Genomic DNA, 13,782 nt, shown 5'->3' on the forward strand with positions numbered 1-13,782 from the left:
TCAGAGTTTGAGCTGTAAGAGTTCTGTAGCTTCGTCATTTGCCACTTAAAATGCTTGCTCTTGGGATCCAGCTACCATGTAAAGACCAAACTAACCATTAGAGTTCACAGGACCCTTTCCACCCTCCAGAATTAAAACAAGCCCCACTTGTCAGATTGTGGGTTAAATGGCTTCCATATAACATCAATCTGCTTCAAGCTTCCCCTGTAGCTTGAGATCTCATTGTGATCTCAGTTCGTTTCTCCCAACAAAATTGATAACGCAGAAACCATGGCTAGTTTCTGATAATATAGGAACCATGGATTGTGATCCATTACCAGATTTCACGTAGTTCATTATGGTTTATTCTTCTCTGATCAGACATTATCAGAGCCTAATGGGCAAGCTGAGATGGCCTCATCTCTGCAGGGTAACAATACTTCAGTTGTCCTTAGTACTCCTAAAGAGATTAAATGACCAAAACCTAGTTCAGGGAGCAGACAAATCATCTCACAATTCTATTGCCATGACTTACTTTGTACAAAATCAAATTGCTAAGAAGTTGCATGCAAATCAAATTTTTGTAAATCAAATTCTCTAAATTGAATGGTTTAGTTCTAATTTTAGATACTTTATCTTTACTTGCATTGACTTTAAATTTGAACTGGATTTGAATAGTTTGTATGTTTCCAGTTAATGTTTTTTAGACTTAAAGTAGCCTCCTAATAAAGCCTTTTGGTAAGGTAAGAATCTTTACTAAAACAATTTTTTTCTATTTTAAATCTTATATATATTTGGACTTTTGTATCCAATGCATTTTATGTTTACTTACAGTGAAAATATCTCATAGAGTCAATGCTTATAAATCTATGTTTAATACAGAAACAATTCTATGATTTAGTGCAGTACATTTTTGTAGTTGCATGTTTTTCTATATTTTACTTGAAAATCTAAGCATCTTAAAGTGGCAGCTGTTTTTTAGGAGCTATAATATGTCTCCTCTGCACTCGTTTTTCTACATTCTTTGTTGTTTCTCTTTCTCCAAAGCAATGTTTAGAATAATATGGTTAGATAGGAATTCAAGTTTGTCTCACCAGCTAAATATGAATCTATTCTGTGATATTTGTCATAAAGGAAAAAGAGAAGTAAGTATAGGTCTAATGGTGAACCTCTCAGGTACTCCTCTTAAAAGTGGGGATATTCTACTTTCTTTTTTTTTTTTTAAGGACCTCTGGGAAGTGACATGAGGGAGCACCCTGAGAAATGGAAGTATACCATTGGTGATTATATGACCACCTTTACTGCACTTCTCAGAATTCCTAGAGAACATTAACCTTTAATTGAATGCCAGTCAAGAGAGCTACAAGTGGCTCTTGTAAGCTAGTGGATTTGAGAACATGAGGGAACCTTTTTCGGGCAAAAGTTAATCAGATTGTCTATAGAATGATTGCTCTCCATCATTCCAACACTGGCTGACACTTGCTTTCCCCTCACCATTCTGCTCTGCTTCTGCTTCCTCAGGCTCAAAGGTGTTCAATGGGACCCCTGTCTCAGCCTGGGTAATTGCAGATTAGCAGTGGTATGACTTACAAACATCACTGAAACAAATATGAAAAATGACAGTAAACTGAGTAATTTAGCAGATTTGACAGACTTTTCCTTTTAGAGAAAAGCAAGTAAACAAGATAGTCACAGAAAGTGCAAAAACCATGAAAACTCAAATTACAATCTTTTTTAAAATTGCTCGTGTACCAACGTCTCCAATAATGAAGTGTTGATATGCAAATTTGGCTTCTGGCTGTGGTGTTTGTGATGGGAATAATTGTTCCTATAATTGTAGAGTAGTTGTTCTTTTTCAAAATACTTTCCATTCACACTTTATTTTAATCCTATAACTGCCCTGTGTAGTTGTAAGGCAAGCAGTTGATAGATGAGAATATTTGAGAAGTAAATATACTGGTAGAAGTTAATTTTAGTAAAATAATGCTGTTATTAGTGACAAATTTAAGACTAAAACCCTGATCACATGTACTCTTTTTCTTATATGAATCTTCAACTGTTAGGTCTCCATTTTATTTATTTTCTTTAATGTAAAAACAAAGATGCTGACACCTGCATCATCTCTAGCTCAGAAGAATTTTGTGAAGAATCCTAGAATAATAATGTTAAAGTCTGGAAGGTTCTAAAGGAAATCATGCTGGTGCTTCTGTTCAGGGCTATGAGGCAGAGAAATTAGGGTTTTTACTTGGAGGCTCTTCTTCCCCCTCATTAAAAGTGATTGAAAGGAAAGCACTGATGATAACAGCTGTTTCTTGTCATGCTTGTTTGGTAGAGTAGGTGGCTGCATCCTGAATGCATTTTGGTGAATCCAAGTCCCTTTATACCAAGAAAAAGAAACAAGTTTTGATGCCTCATGTCCTTTGTTATTAATGAGGTCTTTAAACAAAAATATTGAAGGGCTCTGTTTAAAGTTGTATTTTCTCTAAGAACAATATCCATTTTGATACTGATATTCATGATGCATTTAGTATTGCAAGGTTCCATACCAGGCGCTTATCACACATAATTTCATTTCATCCTCACTGCAAGGCCACCAAGTAGGCTCCTTTATGATACCTATTTACCGATGGGTCATCTGAAGCTTTAATACATTCTGTGACTTGCTCAAGGTCACACAGCTAGTTAGGGCTATGAGAACATGTCCAGTATGTCTGATTTGAAATCACACTACATTATACTTGGGGCTCCAAGTCATTGCTGTTTTTCTTAAATTTTTTAATATCAGCTTCAGGATCTTACCATGCTCTTCAGAGGATAGAACATAAGCAATTACATTGTATTGGAGCAGGAAGAAGCAAAATGATAGCTCTTTGGAAATGGAGTGACGAGCTCCAGGTACCGGACAAGCCAGTAACAGCCAGAACTTAGGAAGAATGTGAGGAAAAATAAGGACAAGGAAATGATGCTCAAAACCACTGAAAGGCAATGTTTTCTTATTAGAAGCATAATTTTGTCCAGAGTCCATCCAGATGATTCTAAAGCCTTCTTTTTAAATTCCCAGACTACATTAGGTCTCAGAACTTGCATGGTCTTCATCTCTATTATGTCTTCTGCTGTCACACTAGGGAGTAGAAGGCAAGAATTTCTGCTTTTTTGTTTTTGCAAAACCATGACCACTCGTACAAAGTAAAAATGGTGCTATGAATGGAGTGAGTTCCAAGGATCTGGGAGCTGGTTTAGGAAAGTTTTATATCAGTCGCAGACCACAAACTATTTTATCCTGAAGATAGACCATGACAAACCATTTAGCAGGGACAGTCTAATTGGAGCTTAATACTCAGTTTGAAGCCTTGAAACCCTGCTTTCCACAGCCTGACTCTTTGAATGTAGGTCTGGGATCAGGAAATATTCCTTGCTTATTCTTCAGTAATCTATCTAATGAAAATGGTTCAATTCCTTTACTGAGAGGGGGCATATGAAAGCTGCAGAGATCAGAAATTGCTGTGTTAAGAAAAATAAGCTGTATTTAGAGTTCTGTCAAGCATCTGCTTATCTTTGTGGAGAGATGGCAAGTTTGTGGCACAGTAAAAAGAATGAGAGAGAACCCATCTCTCTCCTCAAGGACTTCTCTCTCCTCAGAAGGGATCTATGCATGTGATATAGAACATTATATTAAACAACAAAACTGAATATCGAACAGTATGACACCATGTATAATTGCAATTGTTTCTGAAAACCAGGAAAGATCAATGTGGGTAGTATTTTTGAGGAGGGAAGATGCTGAATGGAGAAGCATCTGGACCAGGTAGAAGGAACAGGTGAATGGTGATAGGGCCAACAAGAGTAGATGTAGAAAGGAGGTAATGAATTGGGGTACTGTGAGTGTGCATAAGCCATGGAGTGTTCAGGAGGAGGAGTTGGGAGGACCAGGCTGCCTAGCACATATATATCAAGCAGCCTCAAAATAATTTCATAGATAAGGACCTGTTTGAAGACCAGCTTTGTCAAACACAAAACATAAATAAATATGTAAAGCATTTCTTTACATATTTCCATAGCATTTTCTTTATATGCTATTTTTTCATTAAAAATGCCAATGTATTGAGATGCCTGGGTAGCTCTCTCCATTAGGTTAGATGTCTGCCTTCAGCTTGGGTCATGATTCTTGAGTCACAGGATGGGATCCCCATGTCAGGCTTCCTGATAGGGTGGGGAGTCTTCTTTGCTCTCTCACTCATTCCCTCTCGCTCACTCGGTCTCTGCCTCTCTCAAATAAATATATATATTTTAAATGTCAATGTATTAACTTCAATTAAGATGGAAAACAAAACAAAGTTTAGAGTTTAGTGTAATTTAACTAGATGGGTGGGTTTTAAAACTAGACTTTGAACCCAAATCAGTTTTCTGATATATATATATATATATATATATATATATATATATATATATATTTACTAACACCGTTCTTTCATTCAATTTAGTATTTACAAAGTATTTAGTAATTACTCAATGGGTAACAAAAGGTTTTTTTTTTAGATTTTGGTGTTCAGGAGTGAACATGATAGATAAAAACTTTAGAAGAATCTGAAATTATAGTATGAGAGATACAGATAATGACCAGTTTGAGTCTGTATGTAACAACTGCATACTGCAAAAATGGTGTCATGAATAAAATTATACACACTTAGAATATATATATATATACACACACACACACACACACACACATACATACATGGGAAGAGAAATAACTTCAAATATTTGAGCAGAATTGTGGCAAGAATGCATTTTCATAATCTATCTAGTTGTTGGAGAGGGACAAGAATGGAAACAGGAAGGCCAGTCAGGAGATTTAGTCATCAGGATGAAAAATGATGGCAGCGTGGGTGAAAGCAATAGACTATTCATGGATTCCATACTCGTGCAACACCCTGACCGGATGACAGGTGACAAAATTACAGTGAAATTTAGAGACCATTCATGTAGGGACAAACTGCTACATTGTTCAGTGATACCTGAAGTCATGATTGCATTGTCACACAATGCACTGAATGTCCATGATGAATTCCTCAAGACAAGGTTAAGACATATACTTAGCAAATACTTTTCAGAAAATAATGAAGTATATTGTAAAAAGAATCAGATAGACCTGAGTTTGAATTTTCACTGGGATGATCCTTGGACAAATCAGTGACAAACTTGATAAACACCCAAATTCTCCTTCAAAGAAGTACCTCACTCCTAGCACAGAGATAGGAGGCATAGTCCACAGACTGCTTCAGGGCCATCCCTAGCCACACAAAGCCTCCTTGTCTGAGGTCCTACTCTTTCCAGGTTTGCCCATTTTCAGTGAAGTATGGGCATATACATCTAGCCATTACAACCCAATGGGACACCATGACAAGCAAATCTTGCTCCAGATCCCCGTGCTGGTTTGGCAAACTTTGTTGGGCTTGCATTGTCATTCAGCTTTTCCCTTGACCCGATCCAGCTTCCTATTCCTTCCTTTGTAAGTATTGATCCCTAACCAGTATTATGTACTCCAAAGTCTGTCTCAGTGTCTGCTTCTGTAGAACAGGGACTTTCATAGGTTTTCAGGTCGGGTAGATGACATAATGTCATTAGATTATCTAGCACAGTGCTTGGTACAAACCAGGGACTTAGTAACTACTATGTACTACCATCCTCATCCTTCACCTGGATTGTTTACTTTGGGTTTCTATGTTCTTATCTGCTGTTTTACAAGTTAGACACTAGCAAATGTGTCTTTTTTTTTTAATGAAAACTTTTATCATCACTCCTGTTACTCCCGTGGAGGCTGGGGGTGGGGAGCTAAAAGGCATATCACTGGGATCTAAGATGGGGTCTACATTTGCTTTATCAGCCCCCAAAACGATATACTGGGGTTATCCAATATAAAGCTACTGGTTAGTCTAGTTCCTGAGCAGACCTGCTAATAAACCTCAAAAACGCAAAAGTCTAACTCACTAGCCAGAAATGAAAGCAGGACCTGTCTGAGTGGGATGGGACCAGGACGGCACAGGTTGATCCAATCTCCTCTGGAGGGGGACTCATCCCTAGAGGAGGGAGGGGTGGCCAAAGCACACACCTTAGGGGAGGTAATGCTAAGGGAGGGGGAAGCACATAAGCCCCTGACTTAGTTCTTGGGAAAGCACCAACCTCTAAAATCACGAAGGCAAGGACAGTTACTCAGGGTGCCCTCTGTTAAAGGGGGAGAAAAAAGCAAGAGAACCCAGAAAGAAATCTACAGCCTGTAGGGGGGACCCAGAAAGGAGCTCCTTACTACCCTTGGGGTCCCTGAATTGGGAAAGACTACAAATCACACAGGAAGAGGGGCAGCCCAGGTGGCTCAGCGGTTTAGCGCCACCTTGGGTCCATGGTGTGATCCTGGAGACTTGGGATCAAGTTCCACATCTGGCTCCCTGCGTGGAACCTGCTTCTCCCTCTGCCTGTGTCTCTGCCTCTTCTCTCTCTGTATCTCTCATGAATAAATAAGTAAAATATTTTTTTAAAAAATCACACAGGAAGAAATATGTAAGAATTGTGTCAAAAAGAAGAGTAATTAAAACTGGAGGAAGGCCCAGTGAGTTTTCTGATAAAGTATATAGGCTTTAGTGCACAGATTTTGTAAACTCAAGTTTGAAATTGTTACTCTGTTTCACATCTGATAATTAGGTTAACAAACTTTAAGTAAATGAATTTTGAACAGAGCTTTGGAGGAATCGGCGCTTTTTTTCCTCATTAGATCATGAACAAAGTCAAACTGAGTAAAAACTGGCAATAAATGAGAAAGACATAAAGATTACTAGCTATTCCAGAAAAGCTAATTTTACTATGTATGGACAAACACCCTGGATGAGACCTGTGGTTCTCAAATTATAGTCCCCTAAACAGAAGAACCTGCATCACCTAAAACCGTTGTTGGAAACACACATTCTCAAGTTGTATCTTAGTCCTCATAAATCAGAAACAATGGAAGTAGGCACAGAAATCTATTTGAACAAATGGAGCGATTTTGCAGCAAGCTAGAGAACCATTGGGCTAGAAGGAATATAGATGAAAAGGCATGAGGTCATTTATAAGACTCCATAAGAGAGAATCTAGACCCTAGAAGCATTTTCAAAGTCTTAAATGAGCTATTGGAAACCTAAAAGAAAAACACTCATGCATGCTCACACACACAAGCACCTATATACATAAGAAATAAAAATCTTAAAGTAAAAACTAATTCTTATATAAAAAGAACAATGATGAAAATAACATGAATTAAATCCACTTCTCCAATCAAATGTGTCATAAAAAATCTAAATTTTGCTGCATATATTATGCACCTACAACTAAGTCACATTCCATTTGGCAGTTTCATGTTTCATTGGAACACAGGTTGTGTCTATTCGGCTTGAACTGACATAACTGTTTGCTTCCCTTCCTTATTTAAATGGTGTTAAAATGAATTGTTTGGTTTTCACGGATCATTGGCCACATTTGTAAAATTGACAAGTCAGAAGCAGCATATAGAAATAAGCTTCTTTTTAAGGAAAAGAGGAAAGAAAACGTGCATGGGGAATCAGATTGGAGCTTTGAAGTGAAATCCAAGATTACAAAATTGTTCTGATCTCTTGAAAATTTTCAAACCAATCACTTAAAAAAGCTACCTGAAAAGAAATACCAAGTGAGTGAAGCTTTACAATTTTTATTATCCCATGGGAGATGTCAACTCTCTGTGCCCTTCCCTAGGTATCCTGTTGTAGACAAACTCTGATATTTGTGATGATTTTAAATTCTCAGACTTATGGCTTTATATAAAAAACCCCACAAAAATGAAAAAAAAACATTGTGTTTATGTGTGCACAGTTATAAGTATGGCTATCATAGAGACCAAGACAATCCTAAATCCAAAAGAATTATATTGATAGGTTGAATTACAAATACAGGTTTTCCTTTCTATCTGCATAGGAGAGTGTTCCTATGAAACCTTTCATGAGCCAGAAGGGCGTAAAGCAAAGAAGTAAATAGCATTTTGTAAAAGTGAAAATCATCTTCAGTTTTCATTCCAATAGCCAAAACAGTAATGTAGGTCTTAACAAAAGCAAAGTTTCTAAAGTGAACTTTCTAGTAGTGAAGGAAACCTATTTTCTGAAAGAGGAACACTTCTTGTTTGCATACTAAAAATTCTTCAACTTCAATCACGTGTTTAGGAAATTACACAATCATCTTGCTTTTAAATTTACTTTGAAATAATTATACAGGGGTGCCTGGGTGGCTCAATGATTGAGCGTCAGCCTTTGGCTCAGTTCATGGTCCTGGGGTCCTGAGATCGAGTCCTGCATTGGGCTCCCCACAGGGAGCCTGCTTCTCCCTCTGCCTATGGCTCTGCCTCTCGTTCTCTCTCTCTCTCCCTCTCTCTCTCTGTGTATCTCTCATGAATAAATAAATAAAATAAATATTATACAGGCACAGATTACAAGCAAATATGTTGAGAAGCCTTGTGTACCCTTCTCTTAGCATCCCCAGTATGATTGTTATATAACTATAAAATATCAAAAACAAGAAATTGATATTGGTTTAATCCATAGAGCTTATTGAATTTCAACAGTTACACATATTCATTTGTATGTATATGTGTATAATTCTATGCAATTCTGACATCAATGTTGCTTGCATAACCACCACTACAGTCAAGATACCCAGTTTTACCATTACTATAAGACTCCTTTATACTACTCCTTATAGCCACGTCCATCCCCTACCCACCCCAACCCTAACTCCTGGCAACCATCAGTCCATCAGTCCGTTCTCCATCTCTATGCAAAGAGTTTATTTCATGATTGTTACATACATGGAATCATCCAGTACACATCTTTTTGAGATTGGCTTTTTTCATTCAGTACTATATCCTGAGGCACATCCGAGTTTTGTTTATCAGTAATTGTTCCTTTTTATTACTGAATAACATGCATTCTCGGTATAACCACAGGTTGTTTATCCATCACCCTTTAAAGACATTTGGGTAGTCTCCAGTTTTCATTTATTATAAATAAGGCTGCTATAAACATTTATTAACAAATTCCTGCATGAATTCAAGTCTATAATTCTCTGGGATAAAGGCCCAAAAGTGCTAGGTCTTATGATATGTCCATTTTTAGTTTTGAAAGGAGATACCAATGTATTTTTCAGTGCATCTGTACTTATTTTACATTCTCACCCTTGCCAGAATTAGATGTTATTACTATATTCCATTTTAGACATTCTGTTAGGTGTATAGTGATAACCCATTATGGTTTTAATTTGCATTTCTTCAATGACTGATAATATTAAGCATCTTTTCATATGTTTATTTGCCATCTGTATAGCCTTTTCAGTGAAATGTCTGTCCTTTGACTATTGTATAATTGAGTTATTCCATTGATTGATTATTTTTTAATATTAAGTTTTGAGAATTCTTCGTTTACTTGAGATTCAAGGCATTTGTCAGATAGGTGATTTGCAAATATTTTTTCCTGGTGTATAATTTGCCTTTTCATCCTTTTAACAGGATCTTTTGCTGGAAAAAACTTTCATTTTGATGAAGTCTGTTTTTTTTTCTTTTTATCGAATAAAGCATAATTTTGGTATCAAATCAAAGATTACCACTTGGTTTTAGGTCCCAAAGATTTTCATCTTATTCTTTTCTTGAAGTTTTATGTCTTACATTAAAGAGCATGATTCATCCTGAATTATTTTCTGTTTAAAGTGTTTGGGTTTTTTTTTGCCTCCCCCTTTTTTTTGATGATGGATGTTTAATTGCTCCAGCACAATTTATTGAAAAGGCTGTTCCTTCCCTATTACAATGTTTCAGCAGAGGATTCCATTTTTTACTTTGTCTGTTTTCTCTCTGTTCAGATTGAGTATGTTCTATTGATCTGTCTTTAATTTACTAATTCTATCGTTTGCCTTCTCTACTATAGAGACCAGCCAGTGAGTGTTTTTTTATTAATTAATTTTTTTATATTCTTTGTCAAATTTGCAAATATACTGGCATAAAATTGTTATAAGTTCTTCTGTTCATTTTGTGCCTGTAGAAACTGAAATGATAGCTCCTTTAAATTCCTGCTAGTGTTAATTTGTGCTTCCCTTTTTACTGAACAGCATTGGCATGAATTTAGTAATGTTAGTCTTTTCAAAGCACCAACTTTGGGCTTAATTTTATTAATAGCGAATTTTATTGATTCATTTTCATTGTAAAACATACTATATAGTCATGGAATAAGCCCACATCTTAATATATTATCCTTTATATCTTCTGTCTTTATTAGATTATCTTAGAATCTTGCATTTTATAATTGACAGGTTTTTATTTTAATTATTTTTTTCCTAATTTTTTGGAGTTTTATTTGCTATTCTGTTTGTGAATGCATGATATGGATGCTTAGCTCATTGATTTTCATCTGTTCTTTTTTAATGTAGGCATTTAAGGTTGTAACTGTCCCTCTAATGAAGGCTTTGTTATAGTCATACGCTAAATTGTTACATCCTATTTACCATTAAATTCAAAATATTTTCTAATTTTGATTGTGATTTCTGCTTTGACTCATGGGCTTTTTAGAAATATAGCCCTTAATTTCTGGGCTTATGGTGATTTATGAGGCATTTTGTTATTGAACTTATTACTTATTGTCTGCTATTTTTAATATGATCTGTATAATTTTAGTCCTTTGAAATTTGTAAAGTGTTGATTTTTAGCATGCCATATGATCACTTTTTGTAAATGTCCCATGTATATATTTGATAAGAATATATACTTTTGGATGGTAATTCATGTATGTCAAGATTTGCAGTCATTTTCTTCCAACAATTTGAAGATAGAATTTCATTTCATTGATATCCCATGTTTTGGAAAATCAGTTAATTGTTTTTTTTAATAACAAATTTATTTTTTATTGGTGTTCAATTTGCCAACATACAGAATAACACCCAGTGTTCATCCCAAGTGCCCCCCTCAGTGTCCGTCACCCATTCACCCCCACCCCCCCGCCCTCCTCCCCTTCCACCACCCCTAGTTCGTTTCCCAGAGTCAGGAGTCTTCATGTTCTGTCTCCCTTTCAGATATTTCCTACTCATTTCTTCTCCCTTCCCTTCCATTCCCTATTACTATTATTTACATTCCCCAAATGAATGAGACCATATGCTTGTCCTTCTCCGATTGACTTATATCACTCAGCATTAATACCCTCCAGTTCCATCCACATTGAAGCAAATGGTGGGTATTTGTCATTTCTAATGACTGAGTAATATTCCATTGTATACATAAACCACATCTTCTTTATCCATTCATCTTTCGATGGACACCGAGGCTCCTTCCACAGTTTGCCTATTGTGGACATGGCTGCTAGAAACATCGGGGTGCAGGTGTCCCGGCGTTTCATTGCCTCTGTATCTTTGGGGTAAATCCCCAGCAGTGCAATTGCTGGGTCGTAGGGCAGGTCTATTTTTAACTCTTTGAGGAACCTCCACAGTTTTCCAGAGTGGCTGCACCAGTTCACATTCCCACCAACAGTGTAAGAGGGTTCCCTTTTCTCCGCATCCTCTCCAACATTTGTGGTTTCCTGCCTTGTTAATTTTCCCCATTCTCACTGGTGTGAGGTGGTATCTCATTGTGGTTTTGATTTGTATTTCCCTGATGGCAAGTGATGCAGAGCATTTTCTCATGTGCATGTTGGCCATGTCTATGTCTTCCTCTGTGAGATTTCTCTTCATGTCTTTTGCCCATTTCATGATTGGATTGTTTGTTTCTTTGGTGTTGAGTTTAATAAGTTCTTTATAGATCTTGGAAACTAGCCCTTTATCTGATATGTCATTTGCAAATATCTTCTCCCATTCTGTAGGTTGTCTTTTAGTTTTGTTGACTGTATCCTTTGCTGTGCAAAAGCTTCTTATCTTGAAGTCCCAATAGTTCATTTTTGCTTTTGTTTCTCTTGCCTTCGTGGATATATCTTGCAAGAAGTTACTGTGGCCGAGTTCAAAAAGGGTGTTGCCTGTGTTCTCCTCTAGGATTTTGATGGAATCTTGTCTCACATTTAGATCTTTCATCCATTTTGAGTTTATCTTTGTGTATGGTGAAAGACAGTGGTCTAGTCTCATTCTTCTGCATGTGGATGTCCAATTTTCCCAGCACCATTTATTGAAGAGACTGCCTTTCTTCCAGTGGATAGACTTTCCTCCTTTATCGAATATTAGTTGATCATAAAGTTGAGGGTCCACTTCTGGATTCTCTATTCTGTTCCATTGATCTATGTGTCTGTTTTTGTGCCAGTACCACACTGTCTTGAGGACCACAGCTTTGTAGTACAACCTGAAATCTGGCATTGTGATGCCCCCAGCTATGGTTTTCCTTTTTAAAATTCCCCTGGCTATTCGGGGTCTTTTCTGATTCTACACAAATCTTAAAATAATTTGTTCTAACTCTCTGAAGAAAGTCCATGGTATTTTGATAGGGATTGCATTAAACGTGTAAATTGCCCTGGGTAACATTGACATTTTCACAATATTAATTCTGCCAATCCATGAGCATGGAATATTTTTCCATCTCTTTGTGTCTTCCTCAATTTCTTTCAGAAGTGTTCTATAGTTTTTAGGGTATAGATCCTTTACCTCTTTGGTTAGGTTTATTCCTAGGTATCTTATGCTTTTGGGTGCAATTGTAAATGGGATTGACTCCTTAATTTCTCTTTCTTCAGTCTCATTGTTAGTGTATAGAAATGCCACTGACTTCTGGGCATTGATTTTGAATCCTGCCATGCAACCAAATTGCTGTATGAGTTCTAGCAATCTTGGGGTGGAGGCTTTTGGGTTTTCTATGTAGAGTATCGTGATCGGCAAAGAGAGAGAGTTTGACTTCTTCTTTGCCAATTTGAATGCCTTTAATGTCTTTTTGTTGTCTGATTGCTGAGGCTAGGACTTCCAATACTATGTTGAATAGCAGTGGTGAGAGTGGACATCCCTGTCTTATTCCTGATCTTAGGGGAAAGGCTCCCAGTGCTTCCCCATTAAGAATGATATTTGCTGTGGGTTTTTCCTAGATGGCTTTTAAGATGTTCAGGAATGTTCCCTCTATCCCTACACTCTGAAGAGTTTTGATCAGGAATGGATGCTGTATTTTGTCAAATGCTTTCTCTGCATCTATTGAGGGGATCATATGGTTCTTGGTTTTTCTCTTGCTGATATGATCAATCACATTGATTGCTTTATGAGTGTTGAACCAGCCTTGCATCCCGGGGATAATCCCACTTGGTCGTGGTGAATAATCTTCTTAATGTATTATTGGATCCTATTGGCTAGTATCTTGTTGAGAATTTTTGCATCTGTGTTCATCAGGGATATTGGTCTATAATTCTCCTTTTTGGTGGGGTCTTTGTCTGGCTTTGGAATTAAGGTAGATGCCTCAGAGAACGAATTTGGAAGTACTCCATCTCTTTGTATCCTTTCAAACAGCCTTAGTAGAATAGGTATGGTTTCTTTTTTAAACGTTTGATATAATTCCCCTTGGAAGCCATCTGGCCCTGGACTTTTGTGTCTTGGGAGGTTTTTGAATACTTCTTCAATTTCCTCCCTGGTTATTGGCCTGTTCAGGTTTTCTATTTCTTCCTGTTCCAGTTTTGGTAGTTTGTGGCTTTCCAGGAATGCGTCCATTTCTTCTAGATTGCCTAATTTATAGGCATATAGCTGTTCATATTATGTTTTTAAAATCGTTTGTATTTCCTTGGTGTTGGTTAGTGATGTCTCCTTTCTCATCCATGATTTTAT

At 36.9% G+C, this 13,782-nt stretch overlaps 1 protein-coding gene across 1 annotated transcript in view; it reads left to right on the forward strand.

Moving 5' to 3' along the window:
* RIT2 (Ras like without CAAX 2) overlaps positions 1-13,782 on the forward strand; it is a 390,267-nt gene that overhangs the window by 195,988 nt on the left and 180,497 nt on the right. The gene's annotated exons all lie outside the window — the stretch shown is intronic.

This window comes from Nyctereutes procyonoides, unplaced genomic scaffold (genome assembly GCF_905146905.1).
Source record: "Nyctereutes procyonoides isolate TBG_1078 unplaced genomic scaffold, NYPRO_anot_genome, whole genome shotgun sequence".
Lineage (NCBI taxonomy): Eukaryota > Metazoa > Chordata > Mammalia > Carnivora > Canidae > Nyctereutes > Nyctereutes procyonoides.